Source organism: Dermochelys coriacea, chromosome 7 (assembly GCF_009764565.3).
Source record: "Dermochelys coriacea isolate rDerCor1 chromosome 7, rDerCor1.pri.v4, whole genome shotgun sequence".
Classification (NCBI taxonomy): Eukaryota; Metazoa; Chordata; order Testudines; family Dermochelyidae; genus Dermochelys; species Dermochelys coriacea.
Genome location: NC_050074.1, coordinates 49,468,296 through 49,481,245, shown reverse-complemented (window position 1 = coordinate 49,481,245; position 12,950 = coordinate 49,468,296).

Genomic DNA, 12,950 nt, shown 5'->3' with positions numbered 1-12,950 from the left:
GCTGCAGAACTTTCGGATGAGAAAAGCCACTTTCATGGGACTGTGTGAGGAGCTCTCCCCCACCCTGCAGCGCAAGGACATGAGATTGAGAGCTGCCATGACGGTGGAGAAGCGGGTGGCTATTGTAAACTGGAAGCTGGAAACTCCAGACAGCTACGGATCGGTCGCTAACCAGTTTGGAGTGGGAAAATCGACCACTGGAATCGTGTTGATACAAGTTTACAGGACCATTAATCGCATCCTGTTCAGAAGAACCGTGACTCTGGATAAAGTGCATGACATTGTGGATGGCTTTGCACAAATGGGTTTCCCTAAGTGCGGAGGGGTGATAGATGGCGCACATATTACAATTCTGGCACCAGTCCACCTAGCCTCCAAGTACATAAATTGGAAGGCGTATTTCTCTATGGTTCTCCAGGAGCTTGTGGATCACTGTGGGCATTCCATTAACATTAACGCAGGCTGGCCCAGAAAGGTGCATGACGCACACCTCTTTTGGAACACTGGCCTGTTCAGGAAACTGCAAAATGGGACTTTTTTCCCAGACCAGAAGATAACTGTAGGGGAAGTCGAAATGCCCATTGTGATCCTTGGAGACCTTGCTTACCCTTTAATGCCATGGCTCATGAAACCCTACACAGAGAGCCTTGACAGCAGCAAGGAGTGATTCAACAACAGGCTGAGCCGGTGCAGAATGACTGTGGAGTGTGCTTCTGGCTGTTTAAAGGGCTGCTGGTGCTCTCTGTATGGGAAGCTGGACCTGGCCATTGACAGCATCCCCGTGGTTATATCTGCGTGCTGTACCCTCCATAACATTTGTGAAGGGAAGGGTGAAAGATTCACTCAGGCATGGAACTCAGAGGTTCAACACCTGGAGGCTGAATTTGAACAGCCAGAGAGAAGGGCTATTACAGAGGCCCATTGGGGGTTCTGCAAGGATTAGGGATGCCTTGAGGGAGCAATTTGAGGCTGAAAGCCATTGTCTGGTGCCCTGCACGGGAGTGAAGTGCAGTGGTTCCAATGTTAGTAGGAATCTGTGTTTGCTACGCTGCCTTGCAGTGCCTGTTTCTTTCCTGGGCTAAGGTATCTTTTACTTTATGCAATAATAAAGAATGTTTTCAAAGCCAAAAAATCCATTTATTGAAAAGAAACTCAACTGCTTGGGAAACACAAAGGGCAAGGGGGTGGGGAACAGTACAATCACAGGTTTGCATATGTCCTGTTATCATACTCAGCCTTCCTGTCTGGAGTGCTGTGCAATGAGTGCTGCACTTCAGGATGGTTATACTGCATGGTGATTGAGTACAGTGGGTAAGCTTTGTAGTTTTTAGGGCTGGGTGGTGAAGCTACAGGTGTTGGAGGGAATCATAGAATATCAGGGTTGGAAGGGACCTCAGGAGGTCATGTAGTCCAACTCCCTGCTCAAAGCAGGACCAATCCCCAATTTTTTTTGCCCCAGATCCCTAAATGGCCCCTCAAGGATTGAACTCACAACCCTGGGTTTAGCAGGCCAATGCTCAGGCCAATGCTCAAACCACTGAGCTATCCCTCCCTCCCTAAGCTGGTGGCGGTAAGAACTGAGATGTTGGGGAAAGTGGGTTGGAGGTGACATGGGGGTACAAGGGAAAGAATTTGGGGACAATGGCTGCAGGGGCAGGGTGGGCACAGTAGTGCTCCACCTGCATGGCTACGAGTGCCTGGATAGAGTCCGCTTGGAGCTCCATTATGCTTATCAGCCAATCTGTGCTTTGCTGCCAGAGCACCGCACTTTTGTGCTGGCACTCCTCATTCAGCTGGCGGATCCTCCTTTCACTGTCCCGCCACTCCTGCACTTTTTGATTTTCATTACTTGAATGCTGCATTACTTCATGCAACATGTCTTCCTTGCTTCTATGTGGCCTCTTTCTGGTTCTTTGGAGTCTTTCAGCCGGTGATAACACAGACGGCTGAGATCTCAAAGTTGCATCTGTAAAAGCAAAATGCAAAATTTAACAGAGGCAGCATTGTTCACATCAGACAGAGCAATGATTCCCCCATTTAAACACAAGCACAGTCTACACAATAGCATAATTTGCCCATCCCAAAGCGAGTGCACATGGGAGCCCCAAAATGGTGAGTAAGCACAGGGTCAAGCATGACTGATTATTTCACGGCTGTACTGTCCTCTGGAGTTCTGTGCCCTGGGGAGAGCCAACAGCATCAGGGGGCCACTATACTGAATACTGTCCCCACATTTTCCACAGGAGTTCATCCTGAAAGATATCTCGCTGCTGAGGGTGACTTGGGAAGCAAGGGAGGGTCTTCTACTGCAATGCAGCTTCTGCTCTGGCCCATATGCAGCTTGTCTGTGTGCAGCAATGGTCCCCCTGCCCCTCACGGCACAGTGGCGTGGACAAGTTAGTCTTACTGGGACAAGGACCACAGTGGCTCTCCTGAGAAACCTGAGCAAGTGCATTGCCCAAGTTCTGAATGAGACCTTTGAAGAGATCACTGAGGCAGATTACCGTGATGTAAGAGAGCACATCAACGCCCTATTCCGCATCTAGGCATGCATGCAGCCCTAACCCTCCTTGTCCCAAGAGCCTGCACCAAATAACTTCCTTCCCAAAATAAAAGCCACTTACCGGGAACCTCCTCTGGTGTTTGTCCTTCCCCAAGCACCGGCCGCCACGACTAGCTACCTTCCTCCTGGCTTGAGAACAGCTCCTGGCTGCATGCATCTAGGGATTCTGGGGTGTCTTCCTCTGCCTCAGGACCCTCGCTCCCGCTTTGCTCCTCCTCCTCCTCCAGCCTTGTTGCACTGGCCTCTGAAGTGTCAATGGTGGTACTCGGAGTGGAGGGGAGTTGCTCCCAAGTATCGCGTCCAGCTCTTTGTAGAAATGGCAGGTCTCAGGGGCAGCACTGGAGCGGCTGTTTGCCTTGTAGGCTTTGCGGTAGGCATTCTGCAGCTCCTTCTCTTTAACTCTGCACTGCAGTGCATCCTGGTCATGGCCCCTTTCCATCATGTCCCTTGATATCTGCCCAAAGGTATTGTAATTCCTACAGCTGGAGCACAGCTGGAACTGGACAGCTTCCTCCCCCCAAACACTGATGAGGTCCAGCACCTCGCCATTGCTCCATACTGCGGATCGCCTGGCATGTGGAGGTATGGTCACCTGGAAAGATTCACTGAGAGCACTCCACGCCTGGCTGAGCAAACAGGAAAGGGATTTTCAGCGAACCAGCTGAGTGGCAAACAGCAGAGAGGCTAACAGAGGGAGTTTGCCTGGGAGTTCGCCTGGAGAGAGCCCACTGAGGCTTACATCTTGCCAGCTTCTCTGAATAGTTACTACAACTCCTGAGGAAGCTTGTAGAAGGAAGGTAATAAGGATGGGGAGTGTTCAGCTGTGCCATGTTTGTCTGTACAAAGTGCAAGGTGGTCTCCATATTGGAAGAGAAGGTTCAAGATCTGGAGAAACATGTATTGACCCTGCGTTGCATAAGAGAAACTGAAGATTTCCTGGACAGACATCAGGATATGCTTCTACGGACACAACATTCTGAAGATTCAAAGCAGGCTCGTAGAGGGGACAGAAGGACGGTGAAGAAATTTGGCAGCATGTGACCTCCAGAAAAAGAAAGGGGATTGTCCATGTACCAGCAACGCAGATACAGGTAAGCAACTGTTTTCATGTTCTCTCCACAGGTACTAATGCGGAGAGTGGACTAGATGATGCATCTGAGGGAAGGGAACAGAAGGAGACTCCGCCGATTGGAAGGCATTTTATGCACTGTCCGAGGGATGGGGGTTCCACGACCACCGCTCCCAAGAAAAGGAGGCAGGTGGTGGTGGTTGGGGACTTTCTCCTCAGGGGGACTGAGTCATCTATCTGCTGCCCCGACCGGGAAAACTGAGAAGTCTGCTGCTTCCCAGAAGTTAGAATTCATGATGTGATAGAGAGACTGCCAAGACTCATCAAGCCCTCGGATCGCTACCCCTTCCTGCTTCTCCACGTGGGCACCAAAGATACTGCCAAGAATGACCTTGAGTGGTTCACTGCAGACTACGTGGCTCTGGGAAGAAGGATAAAGGAGTTTGAGGCACAAGTGGTGTTCTCGTCCATCCTCCCCGTGGAAGGAAAAGGCCTGGGTAGGGACCATCGAATCGTGGAAGTCAACGAATGGCTATGCAGGTGTGTGGGAGAGAAGGCTTTGGATTCTTTGACCATGGGATGGTGTTCCAAGAAGGAGGAGTGCTAGGCAGAGACGGGCTCCACCTAACGAAGAGAGGGAAGACCATCTTCGCAAGCAGGCTGGCTAACCTAGTGAGGAGGGCTTTAAACTAGGTTCACCAGGCGAAGGAGACCAAAGCCCTGAGGTAAGTAGGAATGTGGGATACCGGGAGGAAGCACAAGCAGGAGAGTGCGACGGGGGAGGGCTCCTGCCTCATACTGAGAAAGAGGGACAATCAGCAAGTTATCTTAAGTGCCCATATACAAATGCAAGAAGCCTGGGAAACAAGCAGGGAGAACTGGATAACTTGACTGGCACAGTCAAGGAATTATGATGTGATTGGAATAACACAGACTTGGTGGGATAACTTACATGACTGGAGTACTGTCATGGAGGGATATAAACTGTTCAGGAAAGTCAGGCAGGGCAGAAAAGGTGGGGGAGTTGCATTGTATGTAAGAGAGCAGCGTGACTGCTCAGAGCTCCAGTATGAAACTGCAGAAAACCTGAGTGTCTCTGGATTAAGTTTAGAAGCATGAGCAACAAGGGTGATGTCGTGATGGGAATCTGCTATAGACCACCAGACCAGGGGGATGAGGTGGACGAGGCTTTCTTCCGGCAACTAAAGGAAGTTACTAGATCGCAGGCTCTGGTTCTCATGGGAGACTTCAATCATCCTGATATCTGCTGGGAGAGCAATACAGCGGTGCACAGACAACCCAGGAAATTTTTGGAAAGTGTAGGGGACAATTTCCTGGTGCAAGTGCTGGAGGAACCAACTAGGGGCAGAGCTCTTCTTGACCTGCTGCTCACAAACAGGAAGAATTAGTAGGGGAAGCAAAAGTGGATGGGAACCTGGGAGGCAGTGACCATGAGATGGTTGAGTTCAGGATCCTGACACAAGGAAGAAAGGAGAGCAGCAGAATACAGATCCTGGACTTCACAAAAGCAGACTTTGACTCCCTCAGGGAACTGATGGGCAGGATCCCCTGGGAGAATGACATGAGGGGGAAAGGAGTCCAGGAGAGCTGGCTGTATTTTAAAGAATCCTAATTGAGGTTACAGGGGCAAACCATCCCGATGTGTAGAAAGAATAGTAAATATGGCAGGCGACCAGCTTGGCTTAACAGTGAAATCCTTGCTGATTTTAAACACAAAAAAGAAGCTTACAAGAAGTGGAAGATTGGACAAATGACCAGGGAAGAGTATAAAAATATTAATAAGGCATGCAGGAGTGAAATCAGGAAGGCCAAATCACACTTGGAATTGCAGCTAACAAGAGATGTTAAGAGTAACAAGAAGGGTCTCGTCAGGTATTTTAGCAACAAGAAAAAAGTCAAGGAAAGTGTGGGCCACTTAGTGAATGAGGGAGGCAACCTAGTGACAGAGGATGTGGAAAAAGCTAATGTACTCAGTGCTTTTTTTGCCTCTATCTTCACGAACAAGGTCAGCTCCCAGACTACTGCACTGGACAGCACAGCATGGGGAGGAGGTGACCAGCCCTCTGTGGAGAAAGAAGTGGTACAAGACTATTTAGAAAAGCTGGACGAGCACAAGTCCATGGGGCTGGATGCACTGCATCCAAGAGTGCTAAAGGAGTGGGCGGATGTGATTGCAGAGCCATTGGTCATTATCTTTGAAAACTCATGGCGATCGGGGGAAGTCCCAGACGACTGGAAAAAGGCTAATGTTGTGCCCATCTTTAAAAAAGGGAAGAAGGAGGATCCTGGAAATTACAGGCCAGTCAGTCTCACCTCAGTCCCTGGAAAAATCATGGAGCAGATCCTCAAGGAATCAATTCTGAAGCACTTAGAGGAGAGGAAAGTGATCAGGAACAGTCAGCATGGATTCACCAAGGGCAAGTCATGCCTGACTAATCTAATTGCCTTCTATGATGAGATAACTGGCCCTGTGGATGAGGGGAAAGCAGTGGACGTGTTATTCCTTGACTTTAGCAAAGCTTTTGACACGGTCTCCCACAGTATTCTTGCCAGCAAGTTAAAGAAGTATGGGATGGATGAATGGACTATAAGGTGGATAGAAAGCAGGATAGATTGTCAGGCTCAACGGGTAGAGATCTATGGTCTATGTCTAGTTGGCAGCCGGTATCAAGGGGAGTGCCCCAAGGGTCGGTCCTCTGGCCGGTTTTGTTCAATATCTTCCTTAATGATCTGGAGGATGGTGTGGATTGCACCCTCAGCAAGTTTGCAGATGACACTAAACTGGGAGGGGAGGTAGATACGCTTGAGGGTAGGAATAGGATACTGAGGGACTTAGACAAATTAGAGGATTGGACCAAAAGAATTCTGATGAGGTTCAACAAGGACAAGTACAGAGTACTGCACTTAGGATGGAAGAATCCCATGCACTGCTACAGACTAGGGACCGAATGACTAGGCAGCAGTTCTGCAGAAAAGGATCTAGGGGTTACAATGGACGAGAAGCGGGATATGAGTCAACAGTGTGCCCTTGTTGCCAAGAAGGTCAATGGCATTTGGGGTTGTATAAGTAGGAGCATTGCCAGCAGATCAAGTGACGTGATCATTCCCCTCTATTAGACATTGGTGAGGCCTCATCTGGAGTAGTATGTCCAGTTTTGGGCCCCACACTACAAGAAGGATGTGAAAACATTGGAAATCGTCCAACGGAGGACAACAAAAATGATTAGGGGACTGGAACACATGACTTATGAGGAGAGGCTGAGGGAACTGGGATTCTTTAGTCTGTGGAAGAGAAGAATGAGGGGGGATTTGATAGCTGCTTTCAACTACCTGAAAGGGGGTTCCAAAGAGGATGGATCTAGACTGTTCTCAGTGGTAGCAGATGACAGAACAGGGAGTAATGGTCTCAAGTTGCAGTAGGAGAGGTTTAGGTTGGATATTATGAAAAACGTTTTCACTAGGAGAGTGGTGAAGCACTGGGATGTGTTACCTATGGAGGTAGTGGAATCTCCTTCCTTTGTAGTTTTTAAGGTCAGGTTTGACAAATCCCTGGCTGGGATGATTTAGTTGGGGATTGGTCCTGCTTTGAGCAGGGGTTTGGACTAGATAACCTCCTGAGATCCCTTCCAACCCTGATATTCTATGATTCTATGAAAATTCCCAGAGAATTTAAAGGGCGGGTCTGACGGTTGGTCACCTAAGGGCAGCGCAGTAGAGTTCAAAGTGATGACCAGAGTGGCAAGAACAAGCATACTGGGACACTTCTGGAGGCCGATCAGAGCACACTAACAGACCAGGGCATCCACACTGGCGGTGTGGTGCCCCAGCGGGGGCACAGCAAATGTTATTCCACTCGTCGAGGCAGAGTACCAGGAGCGCTCTAGCCGCAGAGTCAGAGCGCTCTATGTGCCTTGCCCATGTGGACGGGTACTGAGCTAGTGCACCCGGGGTTCCTTTAATGCACTCTAACTCGCAAGTGTAGCCAAGCCCTCAGTGTAAAGGCCAAGCTCTTTAGCTGGCCATCCTCAGCTCCTTCTGTAGTTCTCCATCGCAGGAAATGGTCCTCTTTTTAGTCTGAAATATCTGCTGCTCCAAATGCTGAAGACAGAACTGTAGACTCCAGTGGGTGATCCTCAAGCTATCCTGGTGACATCTAATGCTTTGGATCCCACCGCCTTTGTTGGGATGTTGCCTGCTCACCTAAGTTGATCCAACCATCCTGGCGCTTTTCTGTCAGCCCCAATTGAGACTGAGATGGGGAATCAATAGAGACTTCTCAAGGTGAGAATGCTGAATCTTGCCATCATTTGATGGCTCATTCTGACTCCTCCATTTGCAATGGGAGACTCTTCCCTTCCTCTTGCTCTCCAGTCCCTCTGAGCTCCCCAAATTAATATGAACAGATGCTTTCCTTCAGCCCCTTAGCCTCTTATCCCATCTCCTGAGATGCTGGGATGGTTCTCGGGATACCCAGGACTGCGAGTCACCTTGTTACCCCCAGCCTCCACTGGAAAGGAGTCTTGCCTGTGCCCGGCTGAGTGTCAGTTCCTGATGCCACCAACCTGTCAGCCACTCTAGCCCTCCCCGCTGGGCTCTGCCAGCCCTGTCTTAATAATAGGTACAGACCCCTGGTGCTTATAATGGTTTGTTTTTTAAAATGGGGCCCAAAACAGCTGTTGGGGGGAGCAACAAGGCTTCCAGGATTGTTGAAGCAGGGTAAGCTCAAGCCTGGCACAGTTTTGGAGGGAAGAAGAAAATGAAAGAAACAGGAGGGAGAGCAGGCAGCAGCATGCCCCAGGACCAGGCCAAACAAGCATTAGTGGCATGGAACCAATCTGGAGGGAGGGTGCCTTGAGTTGGGAGAGAGAGAGGACAGAAGTGAGCAAGACAGAGAAAAAGTCAGGAGGCAGTACATGGGGAGCCAGTGGATAGGGCCCCAGTGGCCAAGTCACACCATCTTCAGGGCCCCAGGAACAGAGTGGACAGGGAGGAAGCCCAGTTGAGGACAGGAATGCCAGGGATAGTAGGACAAGATGGGAGGTAACAGCTTCGATTGGACCAATTTACCTCACCCACCTCGTCTCTCTCATATCCTGGGACTAACCCGGCTACAACAGCACTGCCTATAGGGACAGTAGGGATAGCCACAAAAGGGCCAGGACTGAGAAAGAGGAAAGTCAGTGGCATACAAGGGAAAGTTGAAGGAGGAACAGCAAAGTTAAGAGGAAAAATAACCAAAGAGTCTCTAAGTAATCAAAGAAATGAATAGAAAAGCATAGGTAGAAAACTGAGAAAGGTACAACATGAGGGAAATAAGCTGTCACAAGAGAAACAGACTAAAGAAATAAGGAGGAAGGGAAGGAGGCAAAGTAAGAAAATAGTAAGGACTGTAACACAAGACGTCCAGACAGTCTCTCAAGGTAGGCAAGGTGAGGTGACAGGAATAGAGGAATCATCACAGAGCAAAGGGAGCATACACCAGAAAAGAGCCGAGGGATTGTTGTTCAGTCAGGAAGCCAACACAGCGTATCAAGGCATACTGTCTAGGACTGTCAAGTGATTAAAAAAATTAATCGCGATTAATCGCACTGTTAAACCATAATAGAATACCATTTATTTAAATATTTTTGGATGTTTTCTACATTTTCAAATATATTGATTTGAATTACAACACAGAATATAAAGTGTACAGTGCTCACTTTATATTTATTTTGATTACAAGTATTTGCACTGTAAAAAAACAACATAAATAGTATTTTTCAATTCACCTAATATCAGTACTGTAGTGCAATCCCTTTATCATGAAATTTGAACGTACAAATGTATAATTATGTACAAAAAACTCCATTCAAAAATAAAACAATGGAAAATTGTAGCACCTGCAAGTCCACTCAGACCTACTTCTTGTTCAGCCAATCACTCAGACAAACAGGTTTGTTTACATTTGCAGGAGACATGCTGCCTGCTTCTTGTTTCCGTCACCTGAAAGGGAGAACAGGTGTTTGCATGGCACTGTTGTAGCTGGCATCGCAAGATATTTATGTGCCAGATGCGCTAAAGATTCATATATCCCTTCATGCTTCAACCGCCATTCCAGGGGACATGCGTCCATGCTGATGATGGGTTCTGCTCAATAACAATCCAAAGCAGTGTGGACTGACGCATGTTCATTTTAATTATCTGAGTCAGATGCCACCAACAGAAGATTGATTTTCTTTTTTGGTGGTTCAGGTTCAGTATTTTCCGCATTGGAGTGTTGCTCTTTTAAGACTTCTGAAAGCATTCTCCACACCTTATCTCTCTTCAGATTCTTAAACCTTAGGTGGAGTGCTGTAGCTATCTTTAGAAATCTCACATTGGTATCTTCTTTGCGTTTTGTGAAATCTGCAGTGAAAATGTTCTTAAAATGAACAACATGCTGGGTTATCATCCGAGAGTGCTATAACATGAAATATATGGCAGAATACAGGTAAAACAGCAGGGGACATACAATTCTCCCCCAAAGAGTTCAGTCAAAAATTTAATTAACACATTAAGTTTTTAATGAGCATCATCAGCATGGAAGCATGTCCTCTGGAATGGTGGCCGAAGCATGAAGGGGCATACGAAAGTTTAGCATATCTGGCATGTAAATACCTTGCAATGCCGGCTACAGAATTGCCATGCGGACACCTTTTCTCACTTTCAGGTGACATTGTAAATAAGAAGCAGGCAGAGGTAACTCCCGTAAATGTAAACAAACTTATTTGTCTTAGCAATCAGCTGAACAAGAAGTAGGACTGAGTGGACTTGTAGGTGCTAAAGTTTTACATTGTTTTGTTTTTGAGTGCAATGATGTAACAAAAAAAATCTACATTTGTAAGTTGCACTCTCACGACAAAGAGATTGCACTACAATAATTGAATGAGGAGAATTGAAAAATACTATTTCTTTTATCACTTTTAGTGCAAATATTTGTAATAAAAAATAATATACACTTTGATTTCAGTTACAACACAGACTACAATATATATGAAAATGTAGAAAAACATCTAAAATATTTAATAAATTTCACTTGGTATTTTATTGTTTAACAGTGCGATTAAAACTGCGATTAATCGTGATTAATTTTTTTGAGTTAATCGCATGAGTTAACTGCAATTAATTGACAGCTCTAATATTGTCTTTATTTAAGCTGGAACTCAAAAGAATAAACAAAGATTGCACAAGAGCCTTGCCTAAGAGATAACTACACATCCTAAGAACTTGTCCTCCAAACTCTGGGCTTCCAGAGGCTGAAAACTGAGAAACTGGAAAGGGAAACTAACGGTGGGTTTCAGGTTCTAGTTCATTACATTTCTAATTCCAAATTCACTTATTTCTGACATGTAAAGTCTTTCCTATAAAGTGAGTTTAATTAAGATAATAGTAGTTAATATATAGGAGATAACAGTAATAGCTTACAGCGTAAGCCTAAGTAGTATTTCCTGCTAAAACAACTACCTCTGCTTTACTTGTGATTATTCCCCACCTAATTGATTTCTTCTTTACTCCATCTGATTGAGATAAAACATAATCTGGCCTCTAGATTGCCTCTGCCTCTCCTTATTGCTCTATTTCAGAACAGCCCTCCAGCAGGCGCCTTACACTGCCATGCCTGTAACATCACTCCGCACTTGTGAGCACGTATAATCAAACAAAAGTAGGTTTATTTAACAAAGAACAGAGTCAACTGGAAACAAGAGAGAGTGGCAGAAACAAACGGTTACCACACAAAGCAAAATCATAACACATGAAACTTTGTCTGCACTTACAAATAGTTACTATTCCTAGTTAATACAGTAGGGGTTCCCCCCCGCCCCATCTATTGCAGAATTAGCTGGATGGCTTCACAGGAATAAGGATCCAATTTTTCATAGGAACTCCTCGTTGCTTAAGATGTCTCCTCAGTGAAAGGATTCAGAGGACCTGTCCCTAGTGATAAGCTGCCAAAATCTTAACATAAAAAGTTCTGTTTTAAGGGATGTGCCACAGTATGCATTTTTTGTACCTTTCTCCATAAGAAGTGGCAACGCATTGAGTCACTGGGAGTCATACTTAACAATAAAAAAAAAAACATTTTTACATTTATTACAATAGAAACAAAATATTGCTTTATTAAACGCATATCAACATAATGAAAGAGGCAAGTGCAACCCCTGTTAATAAAATAATAAACTAGACCAGGGGTGGGCAAACTTTTTGGCCCAAGGGCCACATTGGGGTTGCAAAATTGTATTGGGGGCCAGGCAGGGAAGGCTGTGTGTCCCAAAACAGCCTGTCCACGCCCCCTATCCAATCCCCACCCACTTCCTGCCCCTGACTACCCCCCTCAGAACCCACAACCCATCAACCCCCCCCGCTCCTTGTCCCCTGATCACCCTGTCCTGAGACCCCCCACCCCTAACTGGCCCCCAGGACCCCAGCCCCTACCCAACTTGCTCCGCTACCTGTCCCCTGACTGTCTCCACCCCATCCACCACCACCCCGACAGACCCCCGGAACTCCCACGCCTACCCAACCCCGCCCCGTTCCCCGTCCCCTGACCACCACCCCCCAGAACCTCCGCCCCCTCCAACCACTCCCTACTTCTTATCCAACCCCTCCTCCCAGCCCTGGCCCAGCCCCCTTACCATGCTGCTCAGGGCAGCATGTCTGGATGCCGCGCAGCCCGCTGGAGCTCGCAGCCCCGGCCCCTTACCACGCCGCTCAAAGCGGCAGGAGCAGCAGAGCTGCCCAGGAGTGGTCCAGAGCGCTGGCACTGACGGCGCAGCACGCTGAGGCTCTGCGAGAGAGGGGAAGGCGGGGGAAGGGTCGGGGGAGCCTCCCCAGCTGGGAGCTCAGGGAGCCATAACAATTTTTAACAACTGGTTCTAAAACTGCTTCAGAATTTAATAACCTGTTTGTACGAACCGGCTCCAGCTCACCACTGCCTGTCCCGCCTCTGTGTTATGCAGAAAAAGGCTTTTGTCTTTATTCATGGGCAAGCCTCTGTCTCTTGTAAGCAAGTCTCTGTCTCTTGTAATGTTCCGTTTTTTTACCTCCCTTGGTTTCAATTGTTTGCAGTTGTCTCCGATGGTTTTCCAGGAAACCGAGCCTGGCATTGCATCAATGGCTAAACAGGGTGGGGTGACAACTCCCTCTTGCCTGAATGGACCATCACTGAGACATAATATCCCTTGGTGACTAATTTTTCCTCCAAGTCACACAGCATGCTTTCAATATAAATATAGGTTTCAGAGTAGCAGCCGTGTTAGTCTATATTCGCAAAAAGAAAAG